Source organism: Ranitomeya imitator, chromosome 7 (genome assembly GCF_032444005.1).
Source record: "Ranitomeya imitator isolate aRanImi1 chromosome 7, aRanImi1.pri, whole genome shotgun sequence".
In the NCBI taxonomy this organism is placed as follows: Eukaryota; Metazoa; Chordata; class Amphibia; order Anura; family Dendrobatidae; genus Ranitomeya; species Ranitomeya imitator.
The window spans coordinates 119,222,538-119,243,508 of NC_091288.1; the positions used below are offsets into that span (position 1 = coordinate 119,222,538).

Genomic DNA, 20,971 nt, shown 5'->3' on the forward strand with positions numbered 1-20,971 from the left:
TTTATGCCTCGGGGTAAGAAGTGGGGTCTTCCTGGGTCTCCTACCATACAGTCCCTTTTCATTCAGACGCCAAAGGGATAGTATGGGTTGACACTGTTGTACCCTCGGCTGCAGGGCAGCTGGAACTTGTTTGGATGATAGTCGGGGTTCTTTATCCAACATCTGCACAATCTTGCGTTGAAATCTCTTGGCAATTTTTCTTTTCCGTCCACATCTAGGGAAGTTAGCCACAGTGCCATGGGCTTTAAACTTCTTGATGACACTGCGAACGGTAGACACAGGAACATTCAGGTCTTTGGCGATGGACTTGTAGCCTTGAGATTGCTCATGCTTCCTCACAATTTGGTTTCTCAAGTCCTCAGACAGTTCTTTGGTCTTCTTTCTTTTCTCCATGCTCAATGTGGTACACACAAGGACACAGGACAGAGGTTGAGTCAACTTTAATCCATGTCAACTGGCTGCAAGTGTGATTTAGTTATTGCCAACACCTGTTAGGTGCCACAGGTAAATTACAGGTGCTGTTAATTACACAAATTAGAGAAGCATCACATGATTTTTCGAACATTGCCAATACTTTTGCCCCCCCCCCCTTTTTTATGTTTGGTGTGGAATTATATCCAATTTGGCTTTAGGACAATTCTTTTTGTGTTTTTTCATTTAATACAAATTAAATGAAGATAATAATAACAAATAATTTGTGTTTGCAATCATTTTCAGGAAGAAACTGAGTATTATCTGACAGAATTGCAGGGGTGTCAATACTTTTGGCCACAACTGTATGTGCCCAGCTAGTTTTAGAGATATTGCATTCTGCTATTTTAAGTCATTTTCCAGATTCAATACCTCATAGCCTTTCTGTGCCTTGTTGTACCATGTGCTTAGTCACACAAAGAGGTTCAGGTTGCTATAGCTGCAGAAGAGTTTGCACCCTTGTGTTAAGAGCTTCAAAAAGCTTGAATTAATTAAAGGTAAACACTGCAAGGCATTTTATGGCCTTGGGGGACGCCAAGGGAGGGGGCACATTTCAGGAGTGGAGAGACATTTACTTTTTCCCTCACATTTTGCTGCCCCCACCGTCTTCTAGGCCAATGACTCATGTATAAGCGAGGAGGGTGTTTTCAGCACAAAAAATGTGCTGAAAAACTCAGCTTGTACACGAGTATATACAGTAGCTAATTTAGCCTCCTGACTGCACCCCTATATGAGTCCTAACAAGTTCCAAGTTCAAATTTGGCCTTATAATTTGTATCTGAAACCAGTTTATCACAAATTATTTGGATTAGCTAATTGGGCCTCCTGGCTGCACCTCAATATTAGACCTAACAGTTTTTAGTGGAAATCTCACCTTCTGATTTGTCTCTGAAACACAGGTTTATCACAAACGATTTGGAGTAGCAAATGGGGCCTACTGAGATACAGTTTTTTTTCAAAATCTGGTTAGATGCTGGAAGGCTCACACAGGACAGGATCCTATCTAGCTTACTGACAATTTCACTTGCAGCACTATCAGGACCGGCTTCTCTGCACTATGACACTAAGAAAATGGTGCCAGCAAAATAAGATGTCCGCTTTTTATTTGGTCAGGGACATATGACTTTGTCAGCCAATCACAGAAGACCTTATGTCATTACATTGTGGATGTTTCTGTGCCCTGATTGGCTGCTGGAATCGACACACATAAAGTTAAAGAGGAAAAAAAAGAGCGTGCCACTCCTCTAACCTCTCCACGTCCCCTCCCCTCATCAAACGCGTCCCCCCATTCGCTTGGCTCATCATATGGCACCACTATCAAAGTAATAGCATAAGCATTGGTGGAAACACAATGATTTACCAATCTGAGACGGAATTTTGACGAATTTGAGTAAAAACATGAATCCAAATGTGCTATGTTTGTGCCCAATTTGAGATTGGCGAACATTTTGCGCACAAGTTTGCTCATCTCTAGAACAAAGGCATTAAAAAATATGAATAGTAAAATTATTTGTGAAAAAACAAAACAAATCAAGGCAGCAAATACAACATGGAGTATCTCAATAAGAATAACCTCATGACCCAACATCAACACGGATTTGAGTGTCCTGTCAAACTAATCTAATTAATTTATTCAATACTCCAAATAGGAAAAACAAAGTGGTATAAACCTAAGATTTACACAATATATTGCATAATTCATAATAAAGAGCTATTCCATTGGTGAGTAACTCTTTGTTTTTCCTATTTTGAGCATTGCAGAACTTGAAAATTTTACATGGAAGTGTCACATCTGTGTAAATAATTTAAATGTAACTGTGAAGAGTTCTTTAAATTAAAAGTAGAGTCAGAGAGTTGCATCTAACCAGGATGCCGAGAACAGAAGTAAAAACGTCAATCAGATGGATAGTCAGAAAACAGGCCAAAGTCAATAACTTGAGCTATATGACTATCCAGAAGAGGTTATTAACAAAGCCATGGTAGCAAGGCCATAACAGGCAGCCTGCATCCTGAGGAGTAGAGGTTTAAATGGGTTGTTTGGCCTGAAATGAAAAAGCTGCAGTCATTCTGTGCGACAGCAGACTTGTGAATCCTTCCAGAGCACACATTGACTGAGGTCATGTATGTGATATGCATACTCCTGGGTGGAACCTGTCTAGTAGGCGTGGCCTCACTAAATATACTTGTATTTGTGAGGCCACGCCATTTATAGTGGGCACACCCATCTAGTGGGCTCGGCCTCACAAATACAAGTGCTTGCTTGCTCAAGTGAGGCTGCACTCACTAAGTGGGTTCTGCCTGGGAGTATGCATATCATATACCTGATCAGCATTCATGGTACAGAGAATTACGAGTCTTTGCAGCACACAGTGTGTGCTGGGTAGATGAAAAAGTCTCTAGGTACACAGAGTGACTGCATACTTTTCATTTTAGACCAGAAAACTCCATTAAATAACAAGGTGCTCACTCAAGAAATAAAGGAGAACTGGCTGGAGGAACAAACAGTACTAGGGTTTAACAAGAAAAGCGAGGATTGCCTAATGGCAACTATGGTTTAGTGCTGCCCCTCTCAACAGGAGTTGGGGTGGCTTTCCCAAAGAATCTGAATATTTAACTTTCTCCGCTAGAGAGGTGTGTCTAGTCTAGTCAGTTGTTCACGCACAAGCTCGAAAATGGGTTCTAATATTTAAAACTGTTGTCGCTTTCACCTCTTGACATCCTCTTGCTGGTACCTTATTTTCATGTTTTAAAAATGTGTTGCCACGTTGATGTGATTCTAACCTTTTAAATCAAAGATCTGGTGATTTTTTTTTCACAAAATAAATGCCTCCATATTGGCTTTAACCATATACAATTTGCATTTGATATATGGCTTCTGATAGAATACTCTTGGTTTTGTGTAGTTTTGGTAACTAGATCAAATGTTATTAAAAAAAAAACTGACTAGTACATCCAAACCAGTGTGTACAGGTGCAAGCTCTCCTGGGCTGAAAAGCCTTTAGTTTATAGGGCTGTAAATATCCAGATAATTAAAACTACCTAAGGGCTGATATGATTAAGAATAAACATGTCGTGGGGAGTATACTATATATAAAAAACTGACCAGCAAATCCAAACCAGTGTGTACACGTGCAAGCTAACAAAGTCAATTAAACTAAGGAAATAAAGTTGCACTCTGAAATATCAAAAATAGCAAATATGGAAAATAGGAACTGCATTACTACTGTGGAAAAATAGTAAATGTTATTTAATTTCCATATAGAATATTGGAAAAGTGGAGCTGCAATATTGCTACAAAAATGACAAAATGGCAGTAATGCAGTTCCAATTTTCCAAATTGTAATTTTTGACATTTCAGCGTGTGCCTTCATTTTCTTAGATCAAATTTTAGGTGACATATAAGGAATTAGCTTTCTCCCCATAACCTCTTTCACTCTAAGGCTGGGGTCACACTTGCGAGTGCAATGCGAGAGCGTTCAGCTGCATAGAAATACATGCAGCCGCACACTCCAGTCCCAAGTGCCAGCGGCAGTGCCGGGTATTGATGCAAGAGACTAGTGTGAGTTTCTTGCATTGCACTTGCAAGTGTGACCCCGGCCTAACCCACATTAATACATTAACAAAGGACTATAATAAATGCTTATCATCTTGAAGACATTTTCCACCAGCTTTGAAGCATATCAGAAATATTTCAGATTTCCATAGACTATGACTGAATTCTCCATATATGCATTTTTATGCTAACTAGAGATGTATGAATCAAATCTGTGTTAAATTTGCCAAATCCCGCAAATTTGAAGAATTTTGCTTTTTCGCTACATACATCGCTGAATATTGCCTCAGCCAGAGAGGGCCAACGTTACCTCGAGCTCGGCTGATTGGACTTCCCCAATGCTTTACAGTTATCACCTCACATGGTATAGCATGGCATTTCCACAACTTAGAACTTAACAGTAGGGTGAAGGAGAGAAAGCCATAAGACAATGAATATACATAACAGATAGTGTGTGACAGGACAGCAGTGAAGAACAGTTACTATCAATTTACCAATAGCAATATATGTTACGGTCACTTTGGAATTACTAAAACTATGGTTGCAACAAGGAGCTTTAAAGGACCTGGATACAGTCCTTCGAGACCTCAGAGTGTTTCATCTTTTCAGAGCAATTGGAATAATTGCCATTCTTGGTGATTCAATGTGCCACAAAGCAAAGATTTGCTGATGTCAAAGCTAAAAACAAATTAATTCAACTATAACCAAAGAAAGATCACAAGAGACCCTATCATATATTTTACTTTTCCACTTGCACACAGCTGTCTTAAAATGGACAAAGCATATGATCAATTTGTCAGACGAAGCTGTGTAAATGTGAGGAACACATAAACTCGCAACCTACTGGATTGTGAGAAAATCACCGTTCTAGATGCAGATGAGTAGTTTCTGCCATCTTGGTTAAAGGGAACCTGTCACCTGAATTTGGCGGGACTGGTTTTGGGTCATATGGGCGGAGTTTTCAGGTGTTTGATTCACCCTTTCCTTACCTGCTGGCTGCATGCAGGCTGCAATATTGGATTGAAGTTCATTCTCTGTCCTCCATAGTACACGACTGCACAAGGCAAGATTGCTTTGCGCAGGCGTGTACTATGGAGGACAGAGAATGAACTTCAATCCAATATTGCAGCCAGCATGCAGCCAGCGGGTAAGGAAAGGGTGAATCAAACACCTGAAAACTCCGCCCATATGACCCAAAACCAGTCCCGCCAAATTCAGGTGACAGAGTCCCTTTAAGATCTGTCTTTCAGTACATTAGAAATCCCACCAAATCATCTTTGTTCCGTTTCTCTTTTTGTTATGAAAGCATCAGAGGCTCCATCGGTGAAATAGATATTGTGAATATGGTGCAGTTTACTTTATGAAAATTCTATCACTTAAGTATTACTCGAAATGCCAATCTCCACTACATTACACTAGAGATGCTTATAAAGCAGAATCAATACGCTAGCCTTATTAATGATTCATTTATCTCCCAATACTTGGTTTTCTTAGTTTTGATACTACATTATTTGCCAAAAAAACAAAACAAAAGGATATGGACCACAGAGCAATATAAGATGTGAATCATACAAATCTTTATTTAGAAGAATACATTAAAATAGTAATAAAGATGATACAAAAATATACAAAAGAAAAAAGGGGGTATTGTGACACCTTTGGGTGCCACGTCCAAAATGGAAGGTGTATAAATATGTAAAGTTAGTAACAGGCAGACTAAAAATGGTGGATAAAATTATCTATATAGCAGGATGGAACACATCCACAGCATAGAATATACCTATCAAATTGCAGTACAAAGTGCAAAAGAATGTATATAAAGGAGACTCAAGTTATATCATATAAAGTGCCAAGTGCATATTGATAACGATAGCTATAAAGTCCCTATATAGAAAAAGGTTACTGCCAGGGTAAAGACAGAGTATTCCACAAATTGTTCTATAAGGTATACATGCCATATAATGAAGGGTAGAAAAGTAGATAACCACAATAGAATGCCATAGGGGTAAACCAACCTTAAATGGACGTGGAGAGAAAACCCCAACGCGCATTTCGCTGTGTAGCACCCAAAGGTGTCACAATCCCCCCTTTTTTCTTTTTTCAAATTTTTGTATCATCTTTATTACTATTTTAATGAATGCTTCTAAATAAAGATTTGTATGATTCACATCTTATATTGCTCTGTGGTCCATATCCTTTTGTTTTGGTTTTCTACATGCTATTTGATTTTGCCTATTGTTTTGGTAAATACCGTACATTATTTGCCAGATGTGCTACTTGAAGGAGCTCCATATCAATGCAGTTTGTTTGTTTTTTGAACAGCAAAGTTCTTTTTTCTCTTAGTCGAGTTGGGGAGTAATATGTGGAGGGCAACATGCCACGTGATTATTTAGCCATACTTTGTAATATAGGTTCAAGTATCTGTCTCGTGTTGGAAAAGAAAGTGGCACCCAAGACATCAGGTGTTAACTTTCCCATTTTAAAAGAAATCTTTGTTTTTTTTCATGATGATTGTAAGTGCGGACAATATCACAGTTGGTCACATTTATGTTGCTCTATGATAGAGAAGGCAGTAATACCTCACAGCTACTATAAACCTTATACTGCCTGTTCCTCTATTGTGCTACTGAAGAATTTGAAGCAAACTTGTTTGAGATGCTATATGCATATCAACTTAACTGCAGATATTTATTGAACTTTCCCTTTGAAATAACATATTCTTATATTTTCCAGGGTGACAGTGATACATCAGGAGGACAGAGTATACTTGAATTCACAACTGGGAAAAAAAATCTGGATTTTTTTTTTTAAAAAAAACCTTGGGGCACGAAAAGGTGACCTTTTTCATTGCTTAATTTTGGAATTAATCAAGTTTAAAGTTGGTTTGACCAAGAGCATCAGGAAATTGAGAAATGTTTCTTTGTGGCAACACTAAACAGCTGGGATGAAACAGGTAAATCATTGTAAATAATGTTCTAAACTACTCGTGGAAACACTTAATATTTTACAGCCAGACTCTGCTAACAATGGCAGAGGATTATCTATTATGATCTTCAGAAGAATTGTGTTTGATATGATGTATAATGACCTGTTAAATAAAATCATGTATCCCAGTTGGTGGTGAGTTGAGACTAAAGGTACCGTCACACTAAGCGACGCTGCAGCGATACCGACAACGATCCGGATCGCTGCAGCGTCACTGTTTGGTCGCTGGAGAGCTGTCACACAGACAGCTCTCCAGCGACCACCGATGCCGGTAACCAGGGTAAACATCGGGTTACTAAGCGCAGGGCCGCGCTTAGTAACCCGATGTTTACCCTGGTTACCATCGTTAAAGTAAAAAAAACAATTGCTACATACTTACCTACCGCTGTCTGTCCCCGGCGCTGTGCTTCTCTGCTCTGGCTGTGAGCGCCGAGCAGCCGGAAAGCAGAGCGGTGACGTCACCGCTCTGCTTTCCGGCCGCTGTGCTCACAGTCAGAGCAGAGAAGCACAGCGCCGGAGAACAGACAGCGGTAGGTAAGTATGTAGCAGTTGTTTCTTTTACTTTAACGATGGTAACCAGGGTAAACATCGGGTTACTAAGCGCGGCCCTGCGCTTAGTAACCCGATGTTTACCCTGGTTACCAGCGAAGACATCGCTGAATCGGCGTCACACACGCCGATTCAGCAATGTCAGCGGGAGATCCAGCGACAAAACAAAGTTCTGGACTTTCTTCCCCGACCAGCGATATCACAGCAGGATCCTCATCGCTGCTGCCTGTCACACTGGACGATATCGCTAGCCAGGACGCTGCAACGTCACGGATTGCTAGCGATATCGTCTAGTGTGACGGTACCTTAAGAAAAATCAGAAAAAGCATAAAGGACCTTGGCTAAAAAAACGGATAAAATATAGATGGGCAGATAGTATGTTTACATTAGTTGTCTTCCTAGCATAATCTCATGAATATTATGAGAGATAACGGTAAGGATGAGGCAGGATGCTGACTCCATCACCACTGATCCACACCCTGGACAAGGTTTATGTCTGGGAGTGAGCAATTACCCTTGTGTGGGAAGTTGTGCTAATTAAGCTAGCAATGCTGAGGGATTGGATGGTATATGCTTAGTTCTACAGAAAAGATTACTAACCATAATCCTTGGTGTGAGGCAGATCAATTGTATTTCTTGTCAGATGTTTTCTGATCTATGTTGTAGTTGCTGGTTGCTGCATTTCTGATTATCAGTGCTCTTTCCTCTGGCTATGAATGCTCTGTATGCTGGGGCACTTAAGGTACCTTCACACTAAGCGACACTGCAGTGATCCAGACAACGATCCGGATCGCTGCAGCGTCGCTGTTTGGTCGCTGGAGAGCTGTCACACAGACAGCTCTCCAGCGACCAACAATGCCGGTAACCAGGGTAAACATCGGGTTACGAAGCGCAGGGCCACGCTTAGTAACCCGATGTTTACCCTGGTTACCATCGTAAAAGTTAAAAAAACAAACACTACATACTTACCTACCGCTGTCTGTTCCTGGCGCTCTGCTTCTCTGCTCTTGCTGTGAGCACAGCGGCCGGAAAGCAGAGCGGTGACGTCACCGCTGTGCTTTCCGGCTGCCCGGCGCTCACAGCCAGTGCAGGAAAGCACAGCACCGGGGACAGACAGCGGTAGGTAAGTATGTAGTGTTTGTTTTTTTAACTTTTACGATGGTAACCAGGGTAAACATCGGGTTACTAAGCGTGGCCCTGCGCTTTGTAACCCGATGTTTACCCTGGTTACCAGTGAAGACATCGCTGAATCGGTGTCACACACGCCGATTCAGCGATGTCAGCGGGAGAGCCAGCGACCAAATAAAGTGCTGGCCCTCTAGCCCCGACCAACGACATCGCAGCAGGATCCTGATCGCTGCTGCGTGTCACACTGAACGATATCGCTAGCCAGGATGCTGCAACGTCACACATCGCTAGCGATATCGTTTAGTGTGAAGGTACCTTTAATCTTTTTTGAAGGGGTGTAAAGGTACCTTCACACTAAACGATATCGCTAGCGATCTGTGACGTTGCAGCGTCCTGGCTAGCGATATCGTTCAGTGTGACACGCAGCAGCGATCAGGATCCTGCTGCGATGTCGTTGGTCGGGGCTAGAGGGCCAGCACTTTATTTGGTCGCTGGCTCTCCCGCTGACATCGCTGAATCGGCGTGTGTGACACCGATTCAGCGATGTCTTCACTGGTAACCAGGGTAAACATCGGGCTACTAAGCGCAGGGCCGCGCTTAGTAACCCGATGTTTACCCTGGTTACCATCGTAAAAGTTAAAAAAACAAACACTACATACTTACCTACCGCTGTCTGTCCCCGACGCTCTGCTTCTCTGCTCTGGCTGTGAGCGCCGGGCAGCCGGAAAGCACAGCGGTGACGTCACCGCTCTGCTTTCCGGCCGCTGTGCTCACAGCCAGAGCAGAGAAGCAGAGCGCCGGGGACAGACAGCAGTAGGTAAGTATGTAGTGTTTGTTTTTTAAACTTTTACGATGGTAATCAGGGTAAACATCGGGTTACTAAGCGCGGCCCTGCGCTTAGTAACCCGATGTTTACCCTGGTTACCGGCATTGTTGGTCGCTGGAGAGCTGTCTGTGTGACAGCTCTCCAGCGACCAAACAGCGACGCTGCAGCGATCCAGATCGTTGTCTGGATCGCTGCAGCGTCGCTTAGTGTGAAGGTACCTTTAGCATTCTGGTGTTGGACATTCAGGCAGATGAAACTTCAATGAATGGGACGCCACAAATATATAGTTGTCGCTAGTGGTTTGTATTTATCATAGAAGCCTTGTGAAGTTAGCCGCTACGTGGGATGTGATATGGCTACAGCTTTACTTAATGTTATTTGTTATTTCAAGACTTAAAAAAAAAGATCAGATACACAGATGTCAATGCTGTCAGTTCACTCTTTATACTACAAGGTAGTGCATTTTGATTTAGTTATTAGTTATTTAAAAAAAAGCATATGAAAATCAAAGTGCTTTAATTAGGAGATATACATACGTAGTGCGTGGGCAACTTGGAAAAAGGATTTAGCACCCCATAGAACTGATGAGGCTTGCAGATATCAGAATACTACCATGTCTGCAATATTATGGAATTCGATCTCTGCTTCAAAGCAATAAGAGCTTTTTTCTCCTGGAAAGGCTTTCTACAAGATTTTTGGCTCCCGCCTATGAGAATTCATTGAGAGCATTTATGAGGCCCCACACTGATATTTAGTTAGGATTGGCTCATAGTCTCGTTTTCATCCCAAAGGTGTCTGATAATCTTAAGATTAGGGCTCTCTGCAGCCAGTCAAGTTCTTCCACAAAAAAAACACACTTAACATTTCATAAACTGACTAGTAAGGCCACATCCACATATTGAGTATTTGGTGAGTTTTTTTTACCACATAATTTGTAAGCCAAAACCAGGAGTAGGAGAAAAATACATGAGTGATGCACAAGTTTCTAGTATATCTTTCCTCTGACTATTCTACTCCTGGTTTTGGCTTAGTTATACTGAGGTAAAAAAATCTCCAAATTGTCACCGTGTGGACATGGCCTAGCCGTGATGGCATCTTATTACTGGACCATCTTCAAATTCAGTGAGCTCTTTAAAATGAAACATTCTCTCACAAATGTTCGTAAAGGCAGACTGCATTGCTAGGGTTTAACTTTATACATCTGTTACAATGAGACTGAATGGAAACCCTAAATTTAATAATTAAGCAGTGTATCCTAATACAGTTGTCCTCGTCATGTGTAGCTATGCATATATTATCAGTGAATCATAGAATGTTAGAGTTGGAAGGGACCTCAAGGGGCATCATGCCCAACTCCCTGCTCAATGCAGGATTCAGTAAAGCATCTTAGATAGATGTCTGTCCAGTCTCTGTTTGAAGGCTTCCGTTGAAAGAGAACTCATCACCTCTAGTGGCAGCCTGTTCCACTCATTGATCACCCTCACTGTCAAAAAGTATTTTATAATATCTAATCCGTATCTTCTCCCTTTCAGTGTCATTCCATTGCTTCTCGTGTTTCCATGTGCAAATGAGAATAATGATGATCCCTCTACACTGTGACATCTCTTCAGATATTTATAGACCGCTATTAAGTCTCTTCTTCACTTTCTTTTTTGCAAGCTAAACATTCACAGATCTATTAACCATTCCTCTTAGGACACACTTCACAGTCTGCTTACCATCCTGGTAGCTTTTCTCTATTCTTGCTCCAGCTTTTCAATGTATTTTTTTAAATATGGTGCCCAGAACTGGACACAGTATTCCAGGCGAGGCCTGACCAAGGAGGAGTAAAGGGTGATAATTATGTCACGTGATCTAGACTCTATGCTTCTCTTAATGCATCCTAGAACTGTAAATGCCTTTTTTTGCTGCTGCATAACACTGCTGACTCATGTGCAGTCTATGATCTATTAGTATATGATCTATTAGGTTTTTTTTCACACATGATGTTGCTTAGTTCTATTCCTCCCATTCTATAGATGTAATTTTCTTTCCCAGATGTAGTATCTTGCATTTCTCCCTGTTAAATACCATTCTATTAATTGCTGCCTATTGTTCAAGCTTATCTTGATTCTTCAGAATTCTTTCTCTGTCTTCTCTAGTGTTAAGGTACCGTCACACATAACGATATCGTTAACGATATCGTTGCTTTTTGTGACGTAGCAACGATATAGTTAAGGAAATCGTTATGTGTGACAGCGACCAACGATCAGGCCCCTGCTGGGAGATCGTTGGTCGCTGCAGAAAGTCCAGAACTTTATTTCGTCGCTGGACTCCCTGCAGACATCGCTGAATCGGCGTGTGTGACGCCGATCCAGCGATGTCTTCACTGGTAACCAGGGTAAACATCTCCTCCTGTATATAGTATATACCTGTGTCCTCTCTCCTGTATATAGTATATACCTGTGTGTCATCTCCTCCCGTATATAGTATATATCTGTGTGTTATCTCCTCCTGTATTAGACCGCGTTCACACGTTATTTGGTCAGTATTTTTACCTCAGTATTTGTAAGCTAAATTGGCAGCCTGATAAATCCCCAGCCAACAGGAAGCCCTCCCCCCTGGCAGTATATATTAGCTCACACATACACATAATAGACAGGTCATGTGACTGACAGCTGCCGTATTTCCTATATGGTACATTTGTTGCTCTTGTAGTTTGTCTGCTTATTATTCAGATTTTTATTTTTGAAGGATAATACCAGACTTGTGTGTGTTTTAGGGCGAGTTTCATGTGTCAAGTTGCATGTGGCGACATGCATGTAGCGACTTTTGTGAGATGAGTTTTATGTGGCGACATGCGTGTAGCAGCTTTTTGTGTGTCGAGTTGCATGTGACAGGTTAGTGTAGCAAGTTGTGTGCAGCAAGTTTTGCGCATGGCGAGTTTTGCACGTGGCGAGTTTTATGTGTGGTGCGTTTTGAGTATGTGCAAGTTTTGTGTGAGGCAACTTTTGCATGTGTTGCAACTTTTGTGCATGTGGCAATTTTTCCGCGTGTGCAAGTTTTGCGTTTGGCGAGTTTTCCCATGAGGTGAGTTTTGCACGTGTGGCGAGTTTTGCGTGAGCCTAGTTTTGCATTTGGCGAGTTTTGCGCGTGGTGAGTTTTGAGCGGCGACTTTTGTGTTTCGACTTTTATGTGGCGAGGTTGGTGTATGTGTGGTGAAATGTGTGCTGAGGGTGGTATATGTGTTCAAGCACGTGGTAGTGTGTGGCGCATTTTGTGTGTGTGTTCATATCCCTGTGTTGGTAAGTATCCCATGTCGGGGCCCCACCTTAGCAACTGTACAGTATATACTCTTTGGCGCCATCGCTCTCACTCTTTAAGTCCCCCTTGTTCACATCTGGCAGCTGTCAATTTGCCTCCAACACTTTTCCTTTCACTTTCTCCCCATTATGTAGATAGGGGCAAAATTGTTTGGTGAATTGGAATGTGCGGGGTTAAAATTTCGCCTCACAACATAGCCTATGATGCTCTCGAGGTCCAAACGTGTGACTGTGCAAAATTTTGTGACTGGAGCTGCGACGGTGCAGATGCCAATCCCGAACATACACACATACATACACACATACACACATTCAGCTTTATATATTAGATGACTTCATAGGTAATGACGTTAAGAAAATATATATGTCAAGCAAGCCTATCCTGTAATCCTAATGTGTTCTTTCAGAGGAAATAAAAATCTTATGAATCAGATGCCAATTGCCACATATTACTGGAAAAATTACTTGGTAACTTAAATTATAGGAATTAGAATAAAATATGAAATCAGCAGCCCATCTCCAGAAGTCTGTGACTCATATACTGAAAAAAAATATGTTTTTTAAAGACCTGTTTCCAGGCCTCCTTGAACTTGTTCAATGAATTAACTATCACAACATGTTGTGGCAGAAAGTTCCATAGCCTCACTGCTCGCACAGTAAAAAATCCTTGTTTGTGTTGATGATGAAACCTTCTTCCCTGTAAATGTCATCATTATGGGCGCTGCATTGCACAGTGAAAGGGTTAAGATAACTGTTGTCTCTGACAACTCTCTTGCGGAGAGTGACATGATAAGCATGAGCATTGCGGCTTTAAGTCTCCTCACCTCAACATGCTCATCATGTCACTCTCCGCAAGGAGAAACGATACTTCTTGGATCCCGGTCAGACGCCTCTCAATCAGCTAAACCAGATCTCCACTTTGCACTGACGAGAAGCAGTACCCCGAAACACAGCGTCTGCAAATTGAGATTCTGGTTTGGCTATTATCCTAAGTCATGTGACAAGGCTCGTTGAAGGGTCGACATTGACTGTTAGGATTGCTACTTCCAATAGGTTGCACTAGAGTTCTAGTCCTCTTCCTCTCTGAAGAGACAATTTGCATATTTCCCAGAGGAGCATTGCGGCTTTAAGTCTCCTCACCTCAACATGCTTATCATGTCACTCTCCGCAAGGAGAAATGATACTTTTTGGATCTAGCTCAGCTTTTATGCTTTTTTCATGTGCGCACGTCCTAAGCTGAGCATTCATGCTCTTCCCATGGCCACATCATTCTGATCAGTATGGCTGCTGATCAGAGTCTGCGCCAAGGGACATTTTCTTTGTTTAGTTAGAATAGCAGATGTCACAGCTTAAGTGTCAACCAATTAAAAAAAATAAAAATAATAGTAGTTAGTACGATGTAGTTTCTTAGTTAGCGAGGTAACGTATTAGAGTAGCAGATGTCAGACTGTTAGTGATGTCTGATTTTGTTTTACAGAAAAAATAATAGTACAATTGTTTTATAGGTAGCCTATTAGAGTAGTGGACGTCACTGTGTTTGTGACGTCCAATTTTCTTTTATAAAAAAAAGTTGGCAGAGTGTAGTTTCATAGACAGCTAGGTAGCATATTAATCCATTTCTGACCTCGGACGGGATAGTACGTCCGAGGTCAGATCCTCTGCTTTGATGTGGGCTCCAGCGGTGAGCCCACATCAAAGCCGCAACATGTCAGCTGTTTTGAACAGCTGACGAGTGCGCGCAATGGCGGCGAGTGGAATCGCGATCCACCCACCGCTATTAACTAGTTAAATGCCGCTGTCAAACGCTGACAGCAGCATTTAACTACCGCTTCCGGCCATCCGGCCGGAAATGCGCGTATTGCCGACCCCGTCACATAATCGGGGGTCAGCGATGCGTCGGCATAGTAGTCCATAGTCTATGGTTGGTGATGCCGGCTTGCTGTGAGCGCAACCCTGTGGTCGGCGTTCATATCAAGCCTGTAATTCAGCTACATAGGAGCGATCTGATGATCACTACTATGTAGCAGAGCCGATCAGGCTATGCCAGCTTCTAGCATTCCATGAAGGCTATTGAAACATGGCAAAAGTAAAAAAAATAAATAAATAAATAAATAAAAAAAATATAAAAGTTTAAATCACCCCCCTTTCGCCCCATTCAAAATAAAACAATAAAAATAAAATCAAATATACACATATTTGGTATGACCATGTTCAGAATCGCCTGATCTCTCAATAAAAAAAGGATTAACTTGATCGCTAAACGGCGTAGCGAGAAAAAATTAGAAACACCCGAAGTACGTTTTTTTGGTCGCCGCAACAGTGCATTAAAATGCAATAACGGGCGATCAAAAGAGCGTATCTTCACCAAAATGGTATCACTAAAAACATCAGCTTGGCGCCACAAAAATAAGCCCTGACCCAACCTCAGATCACGAAAAATGGAGACGCTACGGGTATCGGAAAATGGCACTTTTTTTTTTTTTAGCAAAGTTTGGAATTCTTTTTCACCACTTAGATAAAAAATAACCTAGACATGTTTGATGGCTATGAACTTGTAATGACCTGGAGAATCATAATGGCAGGTCAGTTTTAGCATTTAGTGAACCTATCAAAAAAGCCAAACAAAAAACACGCAAGGGATTGCACTTTTTTTGCAACTTTACCGCACTTGGAATATTTTTCCCCATTTTCTAGTACACGACATGGTAAAACCAATGAGGTCGTTCAAAAGTACAACTTGTCCCGCAAAAAATAAGCCCTCACATGGCCATATTGACGGAAAAATAAAAAAGTTATGGCTCTGGGCAGGAGGGAAGCGAAAAACGAACATGGAAAAATGGAAAATCCCAAGGTCATGAAAGGGTTAAAGTTGCAAATGTCACACTGTTAGTGACGTCCGATTTTGTTTTAGAGAAAAAAAATATAATTGTGCAGAGTAGTTTCATAGAAAGCAAGGTAGTGTATTAGAGTAGTTGGACGTCACACTGTTAGTGGCGTCCGTTTTTCTTTTAGAAAAAAATTAGTTAATACAGAGTAGATTTATAATTTTAAAATGGTTTGTGTCGAGTAAATTTTTAGCGAGTGCGTTAGGGGAGTGTACATTGCATTGTTAGTGACTTCCATTTTTCTTTAACAAATAAAAGAATTGTGTCATGGTTTGGACAGGGTTAATGCCCTGGCCTCAGTGTTACCTGTTGTGGCCTCCTTTTGGATCTGGGAGGGATATTTATACCCATGCTGGACTAGGATTCTCTGTCAGTTATACTTTCATTTTGTCTGTGTGCCTGACCCCCTGGTGTGCATGTGCATACTGTGTTGTTTGTCTGTTCTCCGTGCTTTATCTGGTCTGTTTGATCCCCTCGGCTACCCTGCATTGTGTTTCTATTAATTCGCTTACTCGGCTTTCTGACCTCCAGCTTCCACAAAACTATCCTTCTGTCTCACCCTCCAGTACCTCGCTTTTCCCCTAGTTATTGACCTCGGCACGTTTGACTATTCTTCGGCGCCGTTTGCCTCTGTTGTAGCTGTTTGCGTTCTGACCCAATGTCAGACATGCCAGATCACCGGTGAGGCCAAATCAGGAGGTTACGCTCTTTGTTTACAAGCGCTTGGAGAAAAAAGGAAATCGCACACGTTCTGTAAGCAAAGTCACTTTTATCTGAGCTAATGCAGCAAGAGGCAGTATTTTATACCATTTACAACAAATGTAACTCAATGTAATTAATGTAGCCCTCCCCGTTACCCCGGGTCATGCTGACCTTTATTTCCCACGTACCCAGAACATGCTGTGGCTGACTATTAGGAACATATATGATAATAAGTATAAAATCCTTAAAGAGGAGCCTACCAGACTACTGCATCATGACTAAACACATTCTAGCAATTAAAGGCAAAAGACAATTAAAGGCAAAAGATTAACCCTTCACTATCACCTCCTTTGCACCCTGGCACCTGGCTCTGCCCCTAGCCACTTCCCCTCTGTCACATGGTTCAGGTACTGCTTGCTACCCGGTGAGTTCTCCGCCGTTCTGCTCTGGGCTCCCTTACTGTGGTGAGTAGCCTCTTGGCAGTGGTTACACCTGGGAGTCTTGACATTATAACTGACCCTACAGTCTCTTCCAGGTGGATAGGTAAGAGGTTATTATGGATCCGGTGCAGGTTCTCATGGACATGGAGCAGGTTAATGAGCTCTTCCAACTTATGCAGAAGCTGTCCAATGAGCAGCAAGCCCTGGTTCACTCGCACCAGAAGGTACAGAGAGATTCGGCTGGCTCTCTACAGGGTCCTGTTCTATTGGGGACTTGGGATGGGGGCCCCACTGATGTATCCCTAGTTGACACCGAACCACCGGTAGTTACCTGACAATTTTTCCAGGGATAAAAAATTGTTTAGGGTTTTTAAAGAGGGATGCAAGTTGTTTTTTGAGTTACGTCCCCGAGCTTCTGGTAACGATAAGCAGAGGGTAGAGATCGATATGGCCTTGTTAGGGGGGCTCCACAGACATGGGCTTTCTCTGTCTCTCCATCTGCCCCTGAACGTATGTCGGTGAACCTGTTCTTTGAGGTTTTGGGGCACATTTACGTCGAGCCTGATAGTGTGTCTTGTAGAGGATAAGGTGATGAGTGTGACATAGGGGATGCACCCAGCCAAACTGTTCTGCTCTGAAGTATTCTGGAATGAGGCTGCCCTTAGGAGGTTGTTCTGTAAAGGCCTGTCCGACTGTTTACAGGACACTCTGGCTTTACACACTTCCCCAACATCCTGGAGGACACCATGACGCAGGCGGTCCGTATGCACCAGAGGCTCCATGCAAGAGGAGTGATGCAGCAGGAGACCTCATTATACTCCATCCTGTGTGACACTGCGTCTGTCCCTGAGCCCATGGAGGTTGGGGCTATCTCGATGATGGAAAGAGAGAGAAGACACGACAGAGACAACCAACTGACAACCAGCTATGCTTTTACTGTGAGTCTCTGGACAATGGAAAAGGGCCTGTCCCTCTTGTCCTTCTTCTGCTAAGCCTTCGTGAAATGCCTAAGTCTTGGTAACGATCAAGGAAATTACCCAGACTACCAGGTACATCTTTCCTCACTTGCTAAAATTTAGCTTCAAGTAGAATTGGAACTTGCTGGCAGTTCAGTTATGACCACCGCCTTTGTTGACTCCGGTTCTACCATTAACCTGATCAATGCCCGGATGGTGACTCTTAATAAGATAGGGACAGTCAGGGTTAAGGATCCTCTTAAAATTTTTGCTATTGACTCTTCTCCTCTCACCTGGGACAGAATTTGTTTCATGTCTGAAGTTTTTTCTCTGAAAGTGGGTTCTTGTTCTAGATAATTTGCCTGCTGGACTGGTACTAGGAATGCCTTGGCTTCAACGCCATAATCCTATCATTGATTGGGTGACGGGGGAGATAACTCAGTGGGGATGTAAGGATAACTGTATATGTTGTAACCTGGTACCTCTTGTCACCCCTGCAAAATCTGTATCTGTGTCATCTGAGGTTCTGGAATACCTGAAGGACTTTGAAGATGTGTTTTCCGAAAGCAAGGCTGAGGCACTTCCTCCACATAGACCTTTCGATTGTGCCATTGATTTAGTCCCGGGAGCCAAGTTACCCAAGGCTATTTAATTTTTCCAGGCCTGAGCATCAAGCCATGAAGCAGTACATAGAAGAGAGTCTCCGCAAGGGGCATTTTTGGCCTTCTGTTTCACCTGTGTCAGCGGGGTTCTTTTCTGTAAACAAGAAAGATGGTGGTTTGCAGCCGTGCCTCGAATTTCGGGAACTGAACAAGATTACGGTAAAAAACACATACCCTCTTCCCCTGATCCCCGATTTATGTAACCATCTCCCTGGGGCCAAATGGTTCTCTAAGCTCGATTTTCGGGGGGCTTATAACCTTATAAGGATCCGAGAAGGGGATGAATGGAAAACAGCATTCATGACGACTGAGGGGCTGTTTGAAAACTTAGTTATGTCCTTTGGTCTCACTAACACTCCTGCCATTTTTCAAAATTTCATTAATGTTATTTTATTCGGACTCCCTTGACAGCACCACGAGAGAGGGGATCTGCCCTTCAGGAACAGGAGACCTACTGATACAAAAAGGGCAGCACCTCTCCCATGCATCAGTTGGTTTCCTGTTCGTGTAGGGACAGGATCCTACAGATGAATCCTAAGGATCCCAGGCCAGCCGGCCGAATCAGGTAGCAGGGGGTCTCCTACCTCGGCCGGTGCTGGAGTTCCTGGAGACGCCATGGTGGTCCTGGCTGGGCTGCACGTCAGTGGCGTTTTTCAGCAGGGAGCAGAGTCTGGAGGATTCCTGTCTCCACCAGCACCAGCCGGAAAGTATTCCCCATCCCCTTCCGGTCCGTGCGGTATGCGGTGCAGCAGGGTTGCGGAGTACCGGCGTCAGGATGTGGGTGCCATCCAGTGCGCTGCTGGCCCCGTCCGGCATCCTGCGCCGCTCTCAGTGTGAACTGGAGCATTTCCGGGCCGCAGTGACGTCGGCGGGCTGAGCCTGCGAGCGCTTTTGGGTCGCTGCACATGCGCAGTCGATCCAAGATGGCAGCACCCACCGGATCCTGAATGCCGGGTTCAACGCGGGCCTTCTGACCTACCAGCTGCATCCTGGATTGAGTGAACCAATGGGGACAGCGCGAGGCAGTCTGCTGACCGGAATCAAAGGGGATTTTTAAGCAGGTGTCAGATTCAGAACCCTGCTTTGGCTTCATTTCATCATGGAGAGTGATGGTGATCTGCAGCCTCAGCTTCTGGTTGAAGTGCGACAAAAGCCCAAGGAAAAGGAACATGTCAGCGCTGACTAGTCCAGTTGTAAGAGCTCATCCAGGCAGGGATCGAAAGCATCGACTGGGAAAGAACCCCCTCGCATTCCGGTACCTTTTTTCGGCGGGCACTGGTAAGTGATCTACATGAATGTTCACTCAGTGATGCAGGCCCCCTTATATTTTGTCATTTTAGGGGAAGAAAAGTATGGGCAAGACGAAACATATGGAATGTGCCCTCTGTGGAGTCCCCTTACCAGATTCTTGTCCCAAAAAATTATACACCCCCTGTATACAGCAGACGGTGAGGTCTACAGGAGGGGTGGGGGTGGAGTGACATTAGGTCAGATAGAAGATATCACCTTTATTGTCCTCCCCAAGGTAGCGGAAGTATCTATTAATGCAGCTAACGTAAAGGAAATGATCCGTGTGGAAGTAAGGGAATCCCTGAGGTCCCTATCCCAGGCAGGAGGTTCAACGTAAACAGCCCCCTTGAACTCTGATTCTTCACAAGAAGGAGAAGAGGGTTCCTATGGTTCTGTTCCCTCTTCCTCTTCATCAGAAGAAGACTCTGGCCAATTCTGTCTGCCTCTGGACCAGGTAAATAAACTAGTAAAATCAGAAGACACAAAAGAGAATAGTAAAACCAAAAACACTCAGTTTGAAAAAAATTGCAGTAATCCGCAAGTGCTAGTAAAAAATGTAAAAAACAGGGTATTTGGTTGATACGTTTTTTGCAAAAAATGTATACTGAGCTGCTCTACCAAACTTCCCGGTATACCCATATCAGAGCAGTCCTAACTAATGTATGCAATCCCTATCTGATGTATTTAAAAACCTGATCATCTGTATATTACCTGTGCGAACAGGGTTCAGAGAGGAAAAATCCATGTGTGCATACAGAGTAGAACAGCTTTTGTGCAGATAGCCCAAGAGGAGTGGTGGACTCCCCAGTCTTGTAGACACAAGAGAACAATTATGGAAACAGGAACACATGGGCTACTTGCACAGTGAACAAGTCTGTAGGAACATGTTCACACACCACCAAGAAACCTGAAGACACAAAAGAGAATAGTAAAACCAAAAACACTCAGTTTGAAAAAAATTGCAGTAATCCGCAAGTGCTAGTAAAAAATGTAAAAAACAGGGTATTTGGTTGATATGTTGTTTGCAAAAAATGTATACTAAGCTGCTCTACCAAACTTCACGGTATACCCATATCAGAGCAGTCCTAACTGATGTATGCAATCCCTATCTGATGTATTTAAAAACCTGATCATCTGTATATTACCTGTATGAACAGGGTTCAGAGAGGAAAAATCCATGTGTGCATACAGAGTAGAACAGCTTTTGTGCAGATAGCCCAAG

General features: G+C 42.9%; 1 protein-coding gene across 13 annotated transcripts in view; it reads left to right on the forward strand.

The window, feature by feature from the left end:
* The window catches only part of GULP1 (GULP PTB domain containing engulfment adaptor 1), a 1,948,673-nt gene that overhangs the window by 374,412 nt on the left and 1,553,290 nt on the right, over positions 1–20,971 (forward strand). For all 13 annotated transcript variants that reach the window (XR_011314670.1, XR_011314673.1, XR_011314671.1 and 10 more), the window contains exon 2: positions 6,758–6,977. The gene's annotated coding sequence lies outside the window, so the exon portion shown is untranslated. The remainder of the gene's footprint in view (positions 1–6,757; positions 6,978–20,971) is intronic.